General features: G+C 45.3%; 1 protein-coding gene across 1 annotated transcript in view; it reads right to left on the reverse strand.

The window, feature by feature from the left end:
* SLC16A9 (solute carrier family 16 member 9) overlaps nucleotides 1-15,592 on the reverse strand; it is a 307,892-nt gene extending 292,300 nt beyond the window's left edge. The window contains exon 1 of the mRNA XM_078642646.1: nucleotides 15,337-15,592. The gene's annotated coding sequence lies outside the window, so the exon portion shown is untranslated. The remainder of the gene's footprint in view (nucleotides 1-15,336) is intronic.
* Between the last annotated feature and the right edge of the window lie 345 nt (nucleotides 15,593-15,937).

Below are 15,937 nucleotides of genomic sequence, written 5' to 3' on the forward strand. Positions count from 1 at the left end.
TTCTTACCCCTTCCTCTTCTCTTACCAATGTCGACCTCTTTGTCTTTAGACTCAGTACCTTACTATGTGTGTTGTATTGTGCAGCACACATAGAAAAACAGCAAATCGTCATGAATGATTGTTTATGTGCAGGAAGGTGTCCCTTCCTATAATACAATGCTGCTCCATTTCCCTTTTGCAGGGAGGAGCTGGAGCATGACAGCCCTGGTGAAAAACCCCAGCTCCTGCCCCTAGAGAAGTGAAACAGGCAAAATAGGAAGACTGCAGCCTTCAAAAGGAGTTGCACATTTTGCAGATTACTAGCTTTAACTGTTGATAGTAGGCAGTGGGAGGGAGAGACTTCACAGCAGCATAGAAATGCTGCCTGTGAGTGACATTAAATCACACTAATGTCTCTGCGAACGTTCAGAAACAGGTTTAAAGAAAAATGCACAAAGAGGCAATTATTTGTCACTCTACAAGCGCTTAGGTCCTCATTCAAAATGAATTTTGGGTGTAATGGGACACGCATAGAAATAGCTCAGTCACAACCATAAGCATACGTTAACTAGTCAGACTCACTCCATACCTCGAACAACAGTTGGTTTGTGACGATTTCCTGATTAAACATATAATCGGAAACTCTGTTCCTGAATTTAGCACAAGTTGCTACATTACATTGGCAATATAGGTGCAGAATTAACACGGCTTTGGGCCTGATTTAGATCTAGGCAGACTCGTTACTCCGACTCAGCGGTGACGGATATCCTGTCTGCCGAAATATATATCCCATAGGATAAAATGAGATTTATATTTCTGCAGACCATCTATCCAGCACCGTTGTGATGGAGTGAGCCTTCTATCGAGATCAAAAACAGAAACTTAGTGTCGGTGCAGAGTCACAAAAAGTTACATAAATCAGTGCAAAGTCTTGAACTTAGATCAAGATTTGCATTGGAGAGTAGCCCTATAGTAAGTCAAAGGAATGACTCACGAGTGCTACGTGGACATTCCCATGCAACAACCCATAGATTTTGACACAAACACATACCTGCTAAAAGAGGTAGGCAGAGCATTTTGCCAACAATGTATGCCTCCTCGAGGCAGGAGTAATGTTTGAGAAAAGTTTTCTTTTATCAAAGCTTTTCCAATGTTGCATTTGTACTGTAAAGTAAACCACGCATACAAAGTTAGGAACATTTAAAACTTTGTCTGAGCCTAACATTTACATGAAGTATTCTCACTTTACACTGATGTTAAAGTCGTTTGATTTTGAGTATGTTTCTGAACTATATTCAAACAAAAAATACGCTGTGAGTTTTTCCTCTCTCTACACTCCGGCACAGTATGATTTAAAGAGGGAGTCTATATTACTACACGTAGTTCAAGAAAATCAGGTCACTGAAACGTAACTGAAATTTTAAAATGGATTAAACAAATGAGCTCAGTTAGCAAAAGGTTGCCTCACTGCATAATCCTAAATTCCATTCCATCTTCATTAACTCCTGTGCTCCCGTCTACCTCGCTGTCCAAAAAACTCAGGGCTCTTAAGATGCGTGTGTGTGTTTGTGTGTGTGTGTGTGTGTGTGCGCGCGTGTGCACGTCTGTGTGTTCCTTCCAAGAAATATCAAATAGGTAACAAGGGCTCATGGATGTCGATTCATCAAATTGCATGGAGTAGAGGAAGCGACGTCATGTGACCCCCCACCTCATGTCACAGGAAGTGACATCATATGAACTTTGACCTGGTAACATCACAGGAAGTGAAATCACCTGCCCTTTGACCCACTCCAATGATGTCACAGGAAGTGACATCACAATGCATGTGGCCTGACGACATCACAGGAATTGGCATCATGTGACCTTTGGACTTCATAAAATTCAAGGAAGCGACATTGCATGGCCTTTGGTTGGTGCTATCACAGGAAGTGATGCAGCTAACATTTGGTTACTTACATCACACACAGAGGCTGGAACACCTCTACAGGTACAAAAGAAGTACCCATAAAAAGACATACATCAAATCCTATTGAAAATGCATCTACATACATTGTTTCAGGCAATATCGTCAGATATACAATTAAGATAAGGTAGCATTGATTAAGAACCTATCAAATAGTGTAGAGCAATGTAAAATATGTTAGTCAAATTGAAAGCAACCATTATCAATTTTTTAAATAACTTATAAAATGAGAATGTTGACGGACCTATAACGTTCAAAACAAGTTCACTTTATCATTTGTTTTAGAAACTAAAAGTACCTTGTAATTAAATCTCTGTCTTAGAACGTAGATAACAGAGCTATTTAATGCAAGTCAAATTCTCCCAGCAGCCTTTCTTGCCATAATATGGTGTACATATTTCTAAACCTGTGGTGCCATTGAAACTTTCCAGGTTTACTAACATTAATTTCTTCTACAGAAAACATGCACATCACTTGTACTGAACTTGTGTTGATAAATAATATGTTTTTTCTGCATTAGCATACCTTACCAGCAACAAACATCGTATCTAACACCCAGAATGTCCAAAAGCATGAGTGCTTGCTTTACAAATGATGATGCTACAGTCCGCGTTTTAAAATGACTCCATTAATCACTGCTCCAAAAGCAAAACTTTCCACATTTTCAAAATCCATCACACACACATAGAGAGAAAATGAATCATACAAGTGTAATTCAGTGTAAAGAAAATGTTACATAAGGCAAAGGAGACTACAAGGTGTTGGATTCACGTCATCCATACTGGTAGGCACTTTTTAAGGGTGCTTTGCCTGGAGAACCACACATTCTAGATTCAGAACATACAGGGTTAGGATTGACATTAATAATAATAATTTATTTCTACCCAAATAAAACATGCTTAGCAGCATCAGGATAGAAATACTGGGAAAAAACATAACTTTCTAACCTGTATCATGCAGCTCATAGATAGCAGTTTATAGCTAACTGTGCTAGATTACGATTGTAACCTATGAACTGCACAGTAACAACAGAATCTCTGTGACAAAAGCAGTACCCCCTAGATCTCTCCACATAAAATATTGTCCTTTGATATGCATGGTACACGATCTTTGCAGCAGGCATATAAACCCTCTGTGCTATCTTAGATAAGTGAAAACTGTCACTAGACAAAACTCCCATCTCCCGCCAGCAGGTACATTAATAAATCACCAGAGTTACCTTGACACTTTTGTTGTTGCCCAAAAACAGCTGAATATGCAAGGAACTTTGCAGTGGTTTTAAAACTGCTGCACTGCTACAAAACCTGTTCCACTAACAAAGCCTGCCCCACACCCGTCCAGCCTTTCATGGAAACGCCTGTCTGTCGCCCGATGTCCTGGTCATTTCGGCCTTGGTGCTCTTCAAAACAGACAATGTCTTGTTGGCCAGCTACTAGCATGGACGGGCGTGTGTTTGCTGTGGCTACACGGATGCAGTGTTCAACATAAAACAATGGCAATGAATGTGTTATTCAAATTACCTAAACGGTGGCTAGACTGCTAGAAGATTCAAACTGAAATGTGTGCACTTTAACAATAATTTCAGAAGTTTTTCAACAGGGCATTTACAAATCTTGTGTCAACTCCAAAAACAGCTAATCTTATCTTACTTTACTTGTTGCTTCTTTTAGAGGTTTGCCCAGGGCCTGCAGCTCAAAGGAGTCACAAGGAGCTGCCCCCCCCCTCCCCGAAAGGGGATTCAGACAGTTGAGATTCTAGGGGAGTTGATGTGACGACTCAGTCAGTCTCACTCTCACACTACCTGCCCCACCACGTGCCCGAGGTCCAACCGTTCGACTCAATGAGAGTGACAATAAGTAAAGCAACTCACTCACAGGCTGGTCGGGACTGGGAGTCTGTTCCCGAACGTGCTTTGAAGTCAGTCACTCACTCTAGAGACTAGTGACACCCAGCACCCACACCACACAGCAGGCACAAGTCTGACTCCGACTCAGCGGTCATGCCACGTGTCACAAGTTTTTTGCAGCAGGCATATTAACCCTCTGCCCTACCTTAGATAAGTGAAAAACTGCCACTAGACAAAACTTCCTTCTCTCTCCAGCACGTACATTAATAATGCACCTTGACACTTGACACTTTTATTGTTGTCCAAAAACTGCTGAATATACAAGGAACTTTGCAGTGCTTTTAAAACTGCTGCACTGCTACAAAACCGTCTCCCCCAACAAAGCCTGCCCCTCACCCTTCCAGCCTCCACTGGAAAAGCCCGCCTGTCGCCTGATGCCCAGTGCGGCCATTCCAGCTTTGGTGGTGTTCAACTTAGACAATATCTTTTCGGCCTGTTCACCAGCACTCACTGACTGGCATGCGCATGCTGTGGTCACATGGATGCAGTCTTCGAAATAAGCAATGGCAATTACTGTGTCACATTACATAAATGATGTCTAGACCGCTAGGAGGGTTGAACCTGAAATGTGTGCTCTTTAACAATAATTTCTGAAGGTTTGCGGGGCATTTGAAAATCTTGTGTCACCTCCAAAAACAGATAATCTTATCTTGCTTTACTTGTTGCTTCTGTGAGAGGTTTGCCCAGGGCCCACAAGAGTAACAAAGACCGGCACCACCACAAGGGGAGCTGGAGAGTCAAGGCTCTAGTCGGGTCAATGTGACGACTCAGTCAGTCTCACACAACCTCACCTGCCCCATGGCCCGCCCAAGGGCTGAACGTCCGAGTAAGTCAGAGAATGACAATCAAGTGATGCAGGTCACTCACAGAACGGTCCTGAACTTGCATTGATTCTAGTAAGTCACTCTAGAGTCTTGACAACCAGCACCCACACAGCCGGCACAAGCCCAACTTGACTCCGAGGCTGCGCCGTGCCAGTGTGGCTTTTACTGACGTGCAGGGGCTGCCCAATAATTTTTGCCAGGGTTCTCATCATTGGTAGCGATTCCGCGCCCTACCATGGCCCTGGGACCCGGTCAGCGGCCCCTAACACTGCACCAGACACCACATCCTCTGCTAGGGTAGGGTGCGGCAGGTGCACGCTTGCACTTACACAGCCGTGCTGCTAGCTGCAACACATGAAGTAAATCACAATGTATCAAATCAAGGACTGCGCCGGCTGGCCTGCGGTCACAATTGCAACAAATGAGACAAGTTCTTTCCCCCACCCAGGCCCAGCCTGCAGGCCACCATGATGTCTCTGCAGGCGGAGCTTCAGCACAGCAGTGCAATCAAGTGCTGCTCACACTGCAGCTGATTTTATGCCACCAGAGCGCTTGCCAAGGCTGACAAACAGTCAGGAGTCAACAGGAAGATGACAGGGGTGGCAACTGGTGGCTTAGAGTTTGCAGTTGCTACCCCTGGTGACCCATCCTTGACGTCTATGCAAGGACGGGGGCCGGGGCTCAAGCTGCCTTCAAATTCACTTGGCACCTCAAAGTAGACAACTCCACATTATTGACAGGTACCTATGTACAAGTTTATGTAGTCTATGCCCTCCTTCCTTTCCCTGCTCAACTGTGCACAGGTAGAGGGATCAATCAAAGACGAGCCATGCACAACCTGGCATCTAAAGAATATATACCTGGTATCTGCCAAACCAACTCCATGTCATCATCACCATCTCCTGCCAAATATATCAAAAAGGCATTGGCATCCTATTACCCTCCAACATCTCCCTTAACAGCGCCTTGTGCATATCTTAATACAAGAACAAATTCCAGCATCTACTGCCCTCATCCACTACCCTTCATAGCACCCACTCCAACCCAGTACTTTAACAAGCATTAGCAAACTCAATTTGGTCTGGTGCTGACTACCTGTTTTTTGGCTTTGTCATCGCTTGTTGGGAGGTGGAGGTTGGCAGGCCCTTACCACTATAAAGAAATACACTTACTAGAAGCAAAGCATTTTTTCTTCTAAAAATAACACACATTGCCATAGAAATCCCTGACAATGAAGATAACTACATTTTATTAAAACAATGCAATAAATGGCATCCTACCAATTATGCATATTACACCCCGGCGACCCAATATGCTCTTCACTCTCAGAAAGGAAAGAGAGCTGTTTCTGCTCTGAAAGCAAGTCAGTGAGAGCCGCCTGTCAGTGTAGTCTACATTTCAGTGCCAGTGTGAACCTAAAGAGACAGAAGAGACAGAGGTTGGTGGCAGATCACTGGCAATCAAAATACAGGCTGCAGAGCCTGGTGTTACATTGCTCTGATATCAGAGCAGAGAATACCAGAGTTTAAAAATCCCAAGTACAAGCGAATGGCTTCCAGACATGCATTACAACAAAATGCACCACTACACCTAAATAGGTGCATGCCAGGTGTTTAAATAGGTTCTGAGCATTTTCAACCTCATACTCTAGGCAAACTAAGCCATATTTTAAGCAAGCCTAGGTTCATATTTTGACAAAATACAGAGCACATTATTTGACTTCTCAAGTGCCTATTCATAAACTGCATTTTGTTTAATGTTTTTCAGTACTTACAAAATGCTATTCACAAACCTATGTGTTGAGTTTACGCCTCCGCCTCTTCTATATATTTTTATGAAGAAAGCTCTGCCCAGAGTGCAGTATCTGGGCACATGTAAGGATATATACATTGCTAAGTATTCAAGGCTTACAGTTTTTTTCTGGTTTTAAGGGCTGTATTTATTCCATTGCCGTTTAGGAGCCAGTAGACCCTTGTGATTTAGATGACTAATTCTGCAGTCTTAACCCAGGATGAGCTTTCCATGTTACTCCCCATCCTAATTGGTTACCCCTTCCTGATGAAAACCCGCTTTGAGGCTCAGATTGGCACCCTAGCCACCCCTTGCAGGGTCGAAACGTCTACATCCAGCCTGGATTGTATAATGGTTTCACAAAGGGGCACTTACAAATGATACGATTGCCTTCCTTTAGATGAGATTGTACTTATGCTGGATAATAAGTGTATGCAAACAGGCTATTGTATAAAGGAGATGATATGCGTGATAGGTGTATTTCTTCTCTCCTTTATTTAACAAACTTCACGCATGAGCACTTTTTTCCTGAGCACCCCTTCATCGCTAGGGAGCGACCATATGTATATAGAATGTATTAATACTATGGGGCCGATTCCGATTCAGGAGAAACCGCTCCGAATAGCCGTTCGGAGCGTTTTTCCCGTACGAATCGTACCCTGCAACGTCCCCCGTACGTACGACGAAGTACGATTCGTACCAGGAGCCGTACTCCGTACGAGTCGTACAGAGACCGTACGACTCTAATCTCCGTAGGATTCTCCCTCGGAACCCGCTGTACGCGACATCTGTACGGTTCGCAGCAGGTTTGTATGACCCAGCAAGTACGATACGTGTCGGGGACGCACCGTACGACCCTTTTTCTAGGGGAGCTGAAAACAGCCGTAAAAGCAGAGTTTGCGCCGAAACAAGTACGGAACGGCCCCCCCGGGTATGGTGCGTACCCCCCATGATCGCAGGGGTACGGTGTGTAGCCCTGCGATCATGGGGTATATGCACCGAACCCCATGTACCACGCATCGTACATGGGGTACGGTGCGTACACCCATCGTACATGGGGTACGGTGTGTACACACTATGATCGCAGGGGTACGCACCGTACCCCTGCGATCATGGGGGGTACTGACCGTACGGTGTGTATGTGTTTGTGTGCTTTTCCGTACGACTCGCCCTTACCTGACGTGGACCGTACGAATCGCGTCCTCATACCCCGGTCCGGGTCGTACTCGTCGGGTCGTACGGCATGTGTACGAGTCGTACGGTTCACAGTTTCAGCCTTGCATTACGTACGGATCGGGACGATTCGGACGGATTCACGGAATACAGATTGTACTACGTGACTCGGATGGACGGGTACGAATTGTACAGAGAGGGCTCCGGATACAAATCGTACGGATAGTTTTTTTCCCGAATCAGAATCGACCCATTAGTGTTTTTCAAAATACAGAAATATTCATACATTCAAATGTGTGTCTCTTGTGTGTGAGGTTTAATTTTATGACAATATAACATCTTCACCTTAATATTCAGGAGTACTGCCTACCCCCATTTTCAAGTTATATGGGTTGGGGAAATTGAAATAGTAAAACTACACTTTGTTTATTAATTTAACCTCATCCGCTAAGTGTATCTCCCTGAGCTGGAAGAACAGCCTAAAAATAATTATCAGGCTCCTCAGATGTTACAAATAGGGATGGATTCTGGAAGGGAACTAGATTAAACACAAAATCCAGAAGTGGGCGTTTTTTGGAGTAAAAGCTTGTAAGGATTCAAGGATTACCGATTCGGGGTAAAGAGTGCTGCTGCGCTTATCTGATATTGTTGACCTAGCGCTTTATTTTAATAGCAGGGGGCACGAGTCAGGTGCTTCCACTGCGCTGCCTATTAAACCTTTTAGCTGCTATCGCAGGGGCACGATTGAGGTGCTCGCACTGCGTGTTTATTTTAACTTTGTTCTTCCTGCGCTTTACTGTTCCTGGCATTGGCGCTGCTGCTGTGAGAGAGCAGGGGGGCATGATCTCAGGCACTACGCTGTGTATGTTTTAAATATCACGTGCACTTTCACCTGTTTCCCACTCCCCGGTCCACCCCGAGCTCTGCTCGTTGTTGTGGAGGGAGTTTCTTGCTTTACCTGTACTCACTTCCGGTGGATGGGGGGAGCGGTCTAGTTTCCTACCACCGCCTCCCCTCTTATACCGATGTGTTGGTCGACGCGCATCGGACGCGCGCAGCGGGCGAGACGATGGCGCGCCGACTAGCACCGGGACTAGGGGCTATGCCCCCTGTTACTACCTCCCCCGGTTCCTCTCTTACTTATTCTAGAGAGGCCCTTCTAAACCTTCGGTCTTCGCACTGTTCGCACAACAAACCCTTGAACTGTGCGTGGCTCCCATTACCTGCCCTGACTGTAACCTCTCCCTCTCCTCCCTCCCCTCCTTAACGAATACAGCTGTTTGTACCTCCCCTTCGTTCCTATCTAGGTCTATACACATAGATTCCCCCAAATTTGTACGTTTATTAGCCTCAACTGTAGGTCATTAGTTAAACATAAGAGAGATATCTTCGATCTCCTTATTGCGTCGCAACCAGCGGCCCTATTTCTCACTGAGACCTGGCTAAAAGATTACTCTGGCCCGGACATTGCATCAGCCCTCCCTGATAACTACACGTACACAGGAAAAAATCGAGTGGGGAAAGAGGGTGGAGGCATAGCTGTCATTTTTAACCGACTCTACTCCTGTAAATGGGAGGACCTAGACATACCTAATTGTGAAGCGGGCCACTTTAAACTTTTATTGTCTCCTAACTTCACCCTTTCAGGGATGCTCATTTATCGCCCCCCTGGCCCAGCTGGCTCTTGGGCCACTGCCCTCCCCGAGTACATAGCACCTTTACTTCTAACCTCCACTAATTTCTTGATCATTGGTGACTTGAACTTACACTTCAATGACCCTTCTTGTCCTACTAGTGCCAACCTCCTTCAGGATCTTGCAGCTCTCAACATCACCCTACATAACTCTGGTCCCACCCACAAGGCAGGGAACCTTTTGGACCCCATCTTGTCAAAACTTGAAAACCATTACGTTCAGATTGTCCTTACCCATCCTATGGTCAGACCATTACATGGTTACCTTTTCTGTAACCATTGGCCAGTCATCCTCCATCCCCTCGAATTCTATTGAATTTAGGCCTACCAGAGTTTGAAAAAATTTGGACCCCATTAAATTTAATTCCTGTCTTGAGAATACTATGCCTTTTTTCGAAGTCATCCGCATTGAAGCGGAGGCTGCCATTCATAGCTGGCTTACTCAAGCCGCCAACATATGCTTACCTCAACGTCAGTAAAAGCACAACCTACATCATCCTCCTGCGCCCTGGTTTACAGATGCTCTGAAAAAAGAAAAAACTATCTGTAAAAACCTGGAGCCCATGTGGCGCTTACACTATGACCTATGCTCCAAGCAAATTTACAAGACTGCCCTAACCAACTATCACCCACTCTGTAAAACTGCCAAAATGAATTATGTTAACCTAACCATACTTGAGGCACAAAATCGCCCTAAGGCACTTTTCAAGGTAGTACAAGAACTTTCGGGCGCGTCATGCCTACCCAAATCGCCTTGTCTAGATGCCTCACAATGTAACTCCTTGGCTGCATTTTTTACTTCTAAAATCGATGCCATCTATACTGACTTTGAAACATCTATTGCCCCCCTTCAATCACCCGACCCAGCCGCTCCTTGTGTTCCTGAGGCGTCGGCGGATTTACACTTCATACCTGCACAACAGAATAGCCTCTCTAACGCACCAGATCCCGTGATCTTCTGCGAACCTAATGCCCCAGAGGAGAATAACCTCTCACCTATACAGCAGATCTGTACCTGGGATCTCCTTACCACCTCCACACTTCACAATATCATCAGTAATATTAAATCTGGTTCCCCATTGGATCCACTTCCCCCTCATATTCTAAAAACCCTGAACCCCTCCTCTTTTAATTTCATTTTGGATTTACTTAATTCTTCCCTCAGAGAATCCAAGGTACCCTCTGCATGGAAACATGCAATGATTGTACCTATACTAAAAAAGGCTAATGCTGATCCTAATAATCCATCTAATTTCCGCCCCATCTCTCTCCTCCCTATCTTTTCAAAAATATTGGAAAAACACATTAATACACAACTCACCCGGTTTATTGAATCTAGAAATATTGTTCATCCATCACAATCAGGTTTCAGGTCCGGTTTCTCGACTGAATCTACTCTGTTGGAGGTCTCAGAAACCATCCGTTGCCGAGTGGATGGGGGGGAAACCGTGGCACTCATCCTGCTTGACTTGAGTGCCGCATTTGATACGGTTTCCCACCCCATCCTTATTAATGCCCTCAAATCATCTGGCATCACCGGCTCTGCCCTCAACTGGTTGGTCAGTTTTCTCACAGACCGTACTTTTCAAGTATTTTCCCCTTCCTCAGCTTCGCAAACTTATAAATCGGCATATGGTGTCCCTCAGGGCTCCATTTTGAGCCCCTTACTTTTTAACTTATATGTCAGATCCTTGGCCACGATTGTGGAACAAGCTGGGCTAACTATTTATTCGTATGCCGATGACACGCAGATCATCTATTCCCTCTCGACGGGATCTCACTCCACCCCCTCTTCCCTCTGCGTAGGGCTTAATAATATCGCCACGTGGATGCACGCAAATAAACTTAAGTTGAACGGGGGGAAAACTGAGCTACTCCTGTTTGGCCAGAACACTACTCTGTGGGGGCCCCAACATTGGCCCACCCAAATGGGCACCCCCCCCTGTTCCCTCTAAAACAGCTCGTAATTTTGGCATCATCTTTGATGACCAACTCTCCATGAGACACCACGTGGTCAAAAACTCCTCCACTTGCATTACTATCATCAAATGGCTCCGAAAGATCATTTGGATGCTTCCCCTAGAGACACAGAAAACCGTAGTCCAGGCTTTAATCACCTCTAGACTGGACTACGGCAACATTCTTCTCCTGGGGGCAAGTAAAGAGGTAACCCGGAAACTACAGACAGTGCAGAACATGGCGGCTCGGCTGCTCTGTAATCTTCCCAATAAATCCCCCACTCCTAACTCCCTCCGTAACTTGCATTGGCTCCGCATTGAAAGCCGTACGAAATTCAAGGCACTTTGCCTTATGAACAGAATCAATACAGGCCGGGCCCCACCCTATCTCAGTACGTTGGTTCATCACTATTGCCCTGCCCGTACCCTTCGTTCTTCCAACCAGAATAGGTTTCAGGTTCCCAGAGTAAAAAGAGCCAGAATGGGTGGCCGCTCGTTTTCCTATCTGGCCCCCTCCCTCTGGAACTCTCTTCCCCAGGCCCTGCGTACTGAATCTTGCTACCTAAAGTTCCGCAGAGAGATAAAAACCTGGTTATTTAACCAATAGTCGGCCCCCCTACTTCTCAGTTTCTCTTCTCCTTAATCTGGTTTTAGCGCCGGGAAACCTCCGGGTAGCTGCGCGCTCTATAAACTTAAATATAATAATAATAATAATAATAATAAGGAGAAATACATAAATTAATGTATATGTGTATATTTTTATGTGTTTATTTATTTGTGGCATTTATGATGTGCTTCACAATACTCTTAGCATGAGTCTGAAGATGAACTTAAAAACCTTTTCTCACAATTTGCGGACAATTATTGCCAATGCAGGAAATCAGGGTGATCAATCTGGATCCGAGATCTGACAAATATTATTGAGCCATATGGGGGATCCAGCCTGTCCCCAGTAAAATATGCTGAATTTGTCCAAATATATAATTGGCTGACACTGGAACACATTCAGCAATGCCCACACGTTGACTGCTGGTTGTGAGGGAGCGTTTTTATTTTCAGTTCTAGCTGGGCCCAAAGCAAAGGCATGATTCAAAGGGCCATCAGCCCCCTTTTTATTCAAGTATCATCCTGGCTGGAAGCTATCTGGAACCTAACATCTAGATGCCACTACAATGGTGGAACCAAAGGCACATAACTTGTTATCATTTCACAGGTACTTAAAACAAGCTACGATTTAGAGACAGGTTTTTAATTTTGCTTAACACATGTAAAAGATATGCATGTACTGTAAGAACAGCAGATATATTGATCTGTATGAGTAAATACACAAATAGTGATTTAAGTAACACTAATTTATGTGTATTTCTTTTATAGCGCTACTCATCCCAACGAAGGCTGACAGAGCGTTTCAGAGTGATCTACATAACATGCACACATTAAATAAAGACAATAAATCATACAAGTGTGTAAATCAGAGTACAGGATATGTCACATATGACAACAAGGGTTACAAGGCGTAGGAGACATATACTGTCCTTAACGGTTGCCATTGTTAACAATGCATGGTTAGAAGAAACCCAAAGTCAGGATATTAAACCTAACACATTTGTTAGGGTTATCTGTCCTAATATGACTTTATTATTACCCAAATGAACCATTTTTACCAACTTCAGGATAAGGACAGATCGATACAAAATAAGTCTCTAAACCCTTGCAGTTTGTATGCAGCTCCTTGATGCTGGCTCACAGCTCACGAGCTACATTAGAAGAGGTGCAACTTATGCGTAAAAAGGTTTATGAAAAGAAAAAGCTATAAGAATGGCTTTCGAGGCAAATACTAATAATTGGAAATGTAAACTGAAATAATAAACAGAAGTTGTTGTGCTCGTACCTAAATTGGCAGACACCACTACCGTGTGGCAGACATTCATAAGCCTGGGTGCTGAGCACCGGAAAGCACCAGCACAAATTAAGCACTGCCAGACTGTAAGTAGTGCAATCTTTTTTTATAACTGTCTTTTAAAAGAGCACCCTTCACACCTTAGCTGGAAGCTCCCTTGAAATATATCTCAAAAAATAAATGTGTCACCATAAAAGCGATTCCATTAATTAAAGCCAGTACCGCCTTCCAATTTAGATTTGCAGATTGACCAGTTGCACAAATTTACATTAATTTCAGGGAAGCAGGACACTGGCAAGAAGGCGTGTTTAGCTTTCTGCCCTCCCTCGGTTTCCCTACACAGGAGACTCCCTGCCTTATGTGTCAGCTGAAGCATCTCAACTGTCAGAAGTAACCTTGCACGGACGGTCGTCTTCTTACACAAAATAAGGGAACAGTTTTTCTAAAATTAAAAAAGTAGGGGGCCCATCCTGCCCTCAGATCCTACCCACTTGGACCACTGTTGACTCCCACTTTATGGGTCCCCGTAGTACTTTTTCCTATTCCAGCAATGATTGCAGTTTAAATAGCCATCTTTTGAGTTGTTTCCTGAATTGGAGTAAGTTGGGGTCTGCTCTTAGAGGAAGAGGGGGGGTCAGTTGCTTTGTTGTTAAATCTACTTTGCTGCAAAATACTAATTTGATTGTAGAAAACCCCTGGGAAATCAATGTATTTTTATATTTCACTTAAGGTAAAAAAAAAACGTGTAGACAGGGTTGTTTTCTTTATGACCGCCTCAATAAGCATTGATTTTGTGTTTAAAAACAAGTTATCAATCTAGACACAAAATGGAGTTATACAAACATATTTAGAACTGCATGAGTCCAGTTTTGTTAATGTTCTAATACTTTCCCTGCATATAACGAACTGCTCGTACAGCAGAGATGAGACGAGACAAAGGTGTTTAAAGTCTCAAGCCTCTCAGAGTATAACGCGAGCGGTTACTTCGCTGCTGTCCTGAACAGTCAATGAATGCAATGTCAGAATAATACTGCACCTGCTACATTGAGGGTGCCTCGGTTCAATGATTCCTGATGCCAGGTGCAGCAAACGTGCGTTGTGTTCTTTAAGTTGGCAGCTCGCCCATACAGCTTCTACCCCCCACGAAGCCTCAAAAACGGGTCCATCTAAAATCTCAGATAATGGAGAGAGGCATCCGGCGCTGCTTCGAATAATGCGCCACGGTTATATGTTGTTACCACGAATTCCGTTGCAACGCATGCCTTTTCCACGCATGCGTTACCACGGAATTCGTTTTCCCCTCAGCTTATTTTTCAGACTATTTGGCACTCTAACAGTTCTTGCCTCGCACTTCTGTTTGTCCTTCCAATTTTGCCAGCTAAGCGTGTGGAGCCGAGTTCCGGCAATACAAAGTGCTTGTCAGCAAGTGCCGGCGGCGAGATGCTACACAAGCGCTGAGAGAGATTGTATTGTAATTGGACCCATTTGGGCTAACTTGTTTTTTTTTCCCTGTAATGACAGACAACGTGCCCTACTTCACTGTATAAGTAGATGGGGGGCTGGGTGACGACAGATGTATGTCCCCGGTACGTCCCCGGTACGAAAAAGATGGACCCGTTACCTTGCATAGTACAGTTTTGAAGTGTCACCCGTGGCTGCGAAGGATGCATTAATATTGCCCTCCGAGCTTGGGACTCTGTGGGGCATATTATCAAGAAAGGGCGATACATTATCGCCGCTTTTATTGGCAGAAAACTGCCACTAAAGCGGCGATTATGGGCTTGAATATGCCCCCAATAGAAACCCATGTTCTGGTGTGAACATGGGCTTCTATTTTAATTCTCCAGGGCATATTATCAAGCCTATTATCACTGCTTTAGTGGTAGTTTTCTGCCGCTAAAATGGCGATAATTTTAACGCCCTTCTTGATAATGCCCCCTGTGTTTTTTTATCAGAAGGCTTCGCCTTCACCCTCTTGACTGCCTTTAAACTTCGCAAGGAAAGCTGTCCTGCCAGTGTGCCACCCACTGGCCCGCACACAGACTGCTGGCAGCGTTCTTCCTGCCCGCTGCACCCACTGCAGGCAGGAGCGCGGCGCTAGTGCACAGGGATACCTCTGCCCACCCGCGCACCCCGCTGCCAGCGTTACCTGAGCGCCCTCTCCCCGGCGCGGGCACCCTGGCGGGGCTGGCATCGGCTTACGCCGAGGTGCTGATGGTGGCCGGCTGGCGGAGGCCGCGGGAGCCTCGGCGGCTGTCACTCGCCCGTCCGTGGCTGCCCGCTCTCGGATGAGCTTCCCCGAGACACGCAAGCACCATTTATGGCCGGCGGTTACTGAGTAATCGCCGCTGCCGGGGCACAGGACGCCGGCTGGCACCGCTCAGCTGCACTGGGCGCCCGCTCACAAGACGCACGTCAAAGTGGCAGCTTTTTTTCCCTTTCCTCCCCCTTTCCTTCTGCCGGTCTGAACCGGTTCTCGCTCGGGTTTTGCATTGTGCGAGATCAATGGCGAGCGTTTTTGAAAATGAAAGAGGGCTGCGGCGAGGGGCCCTGAAAAGACCGCTGTCCCTCTGCCGCGGCTGCTATGAGAACATATCTGACGTGTTCGCCCACCCCCAGCGCCCCAGCTTCCAATCCCCGCTGTCATGCACGGCTGAACTTGGAAGTTCACCAATGCATACTTTCTGTAAACTAAAGCTCTCAAGGAATCCTGCTGCAGTCACTGCTGATTCAGGTGCAACTGGTTTCCA

Source organism: Lissotriton helveticus, chromosome 5_1 (assembly GCF_964261635.1).
Source record: "Lissotriton helveticus chromosome 5_1, aLisHel1.1, whole genome shotgun sequence".
Classification (NCBI taxonomy): Eukaryota; Metazoa; Chordata; class Amphibia; order Caudata; family Salamandridae; genus Lissotriton; species Lissotriton helveticus.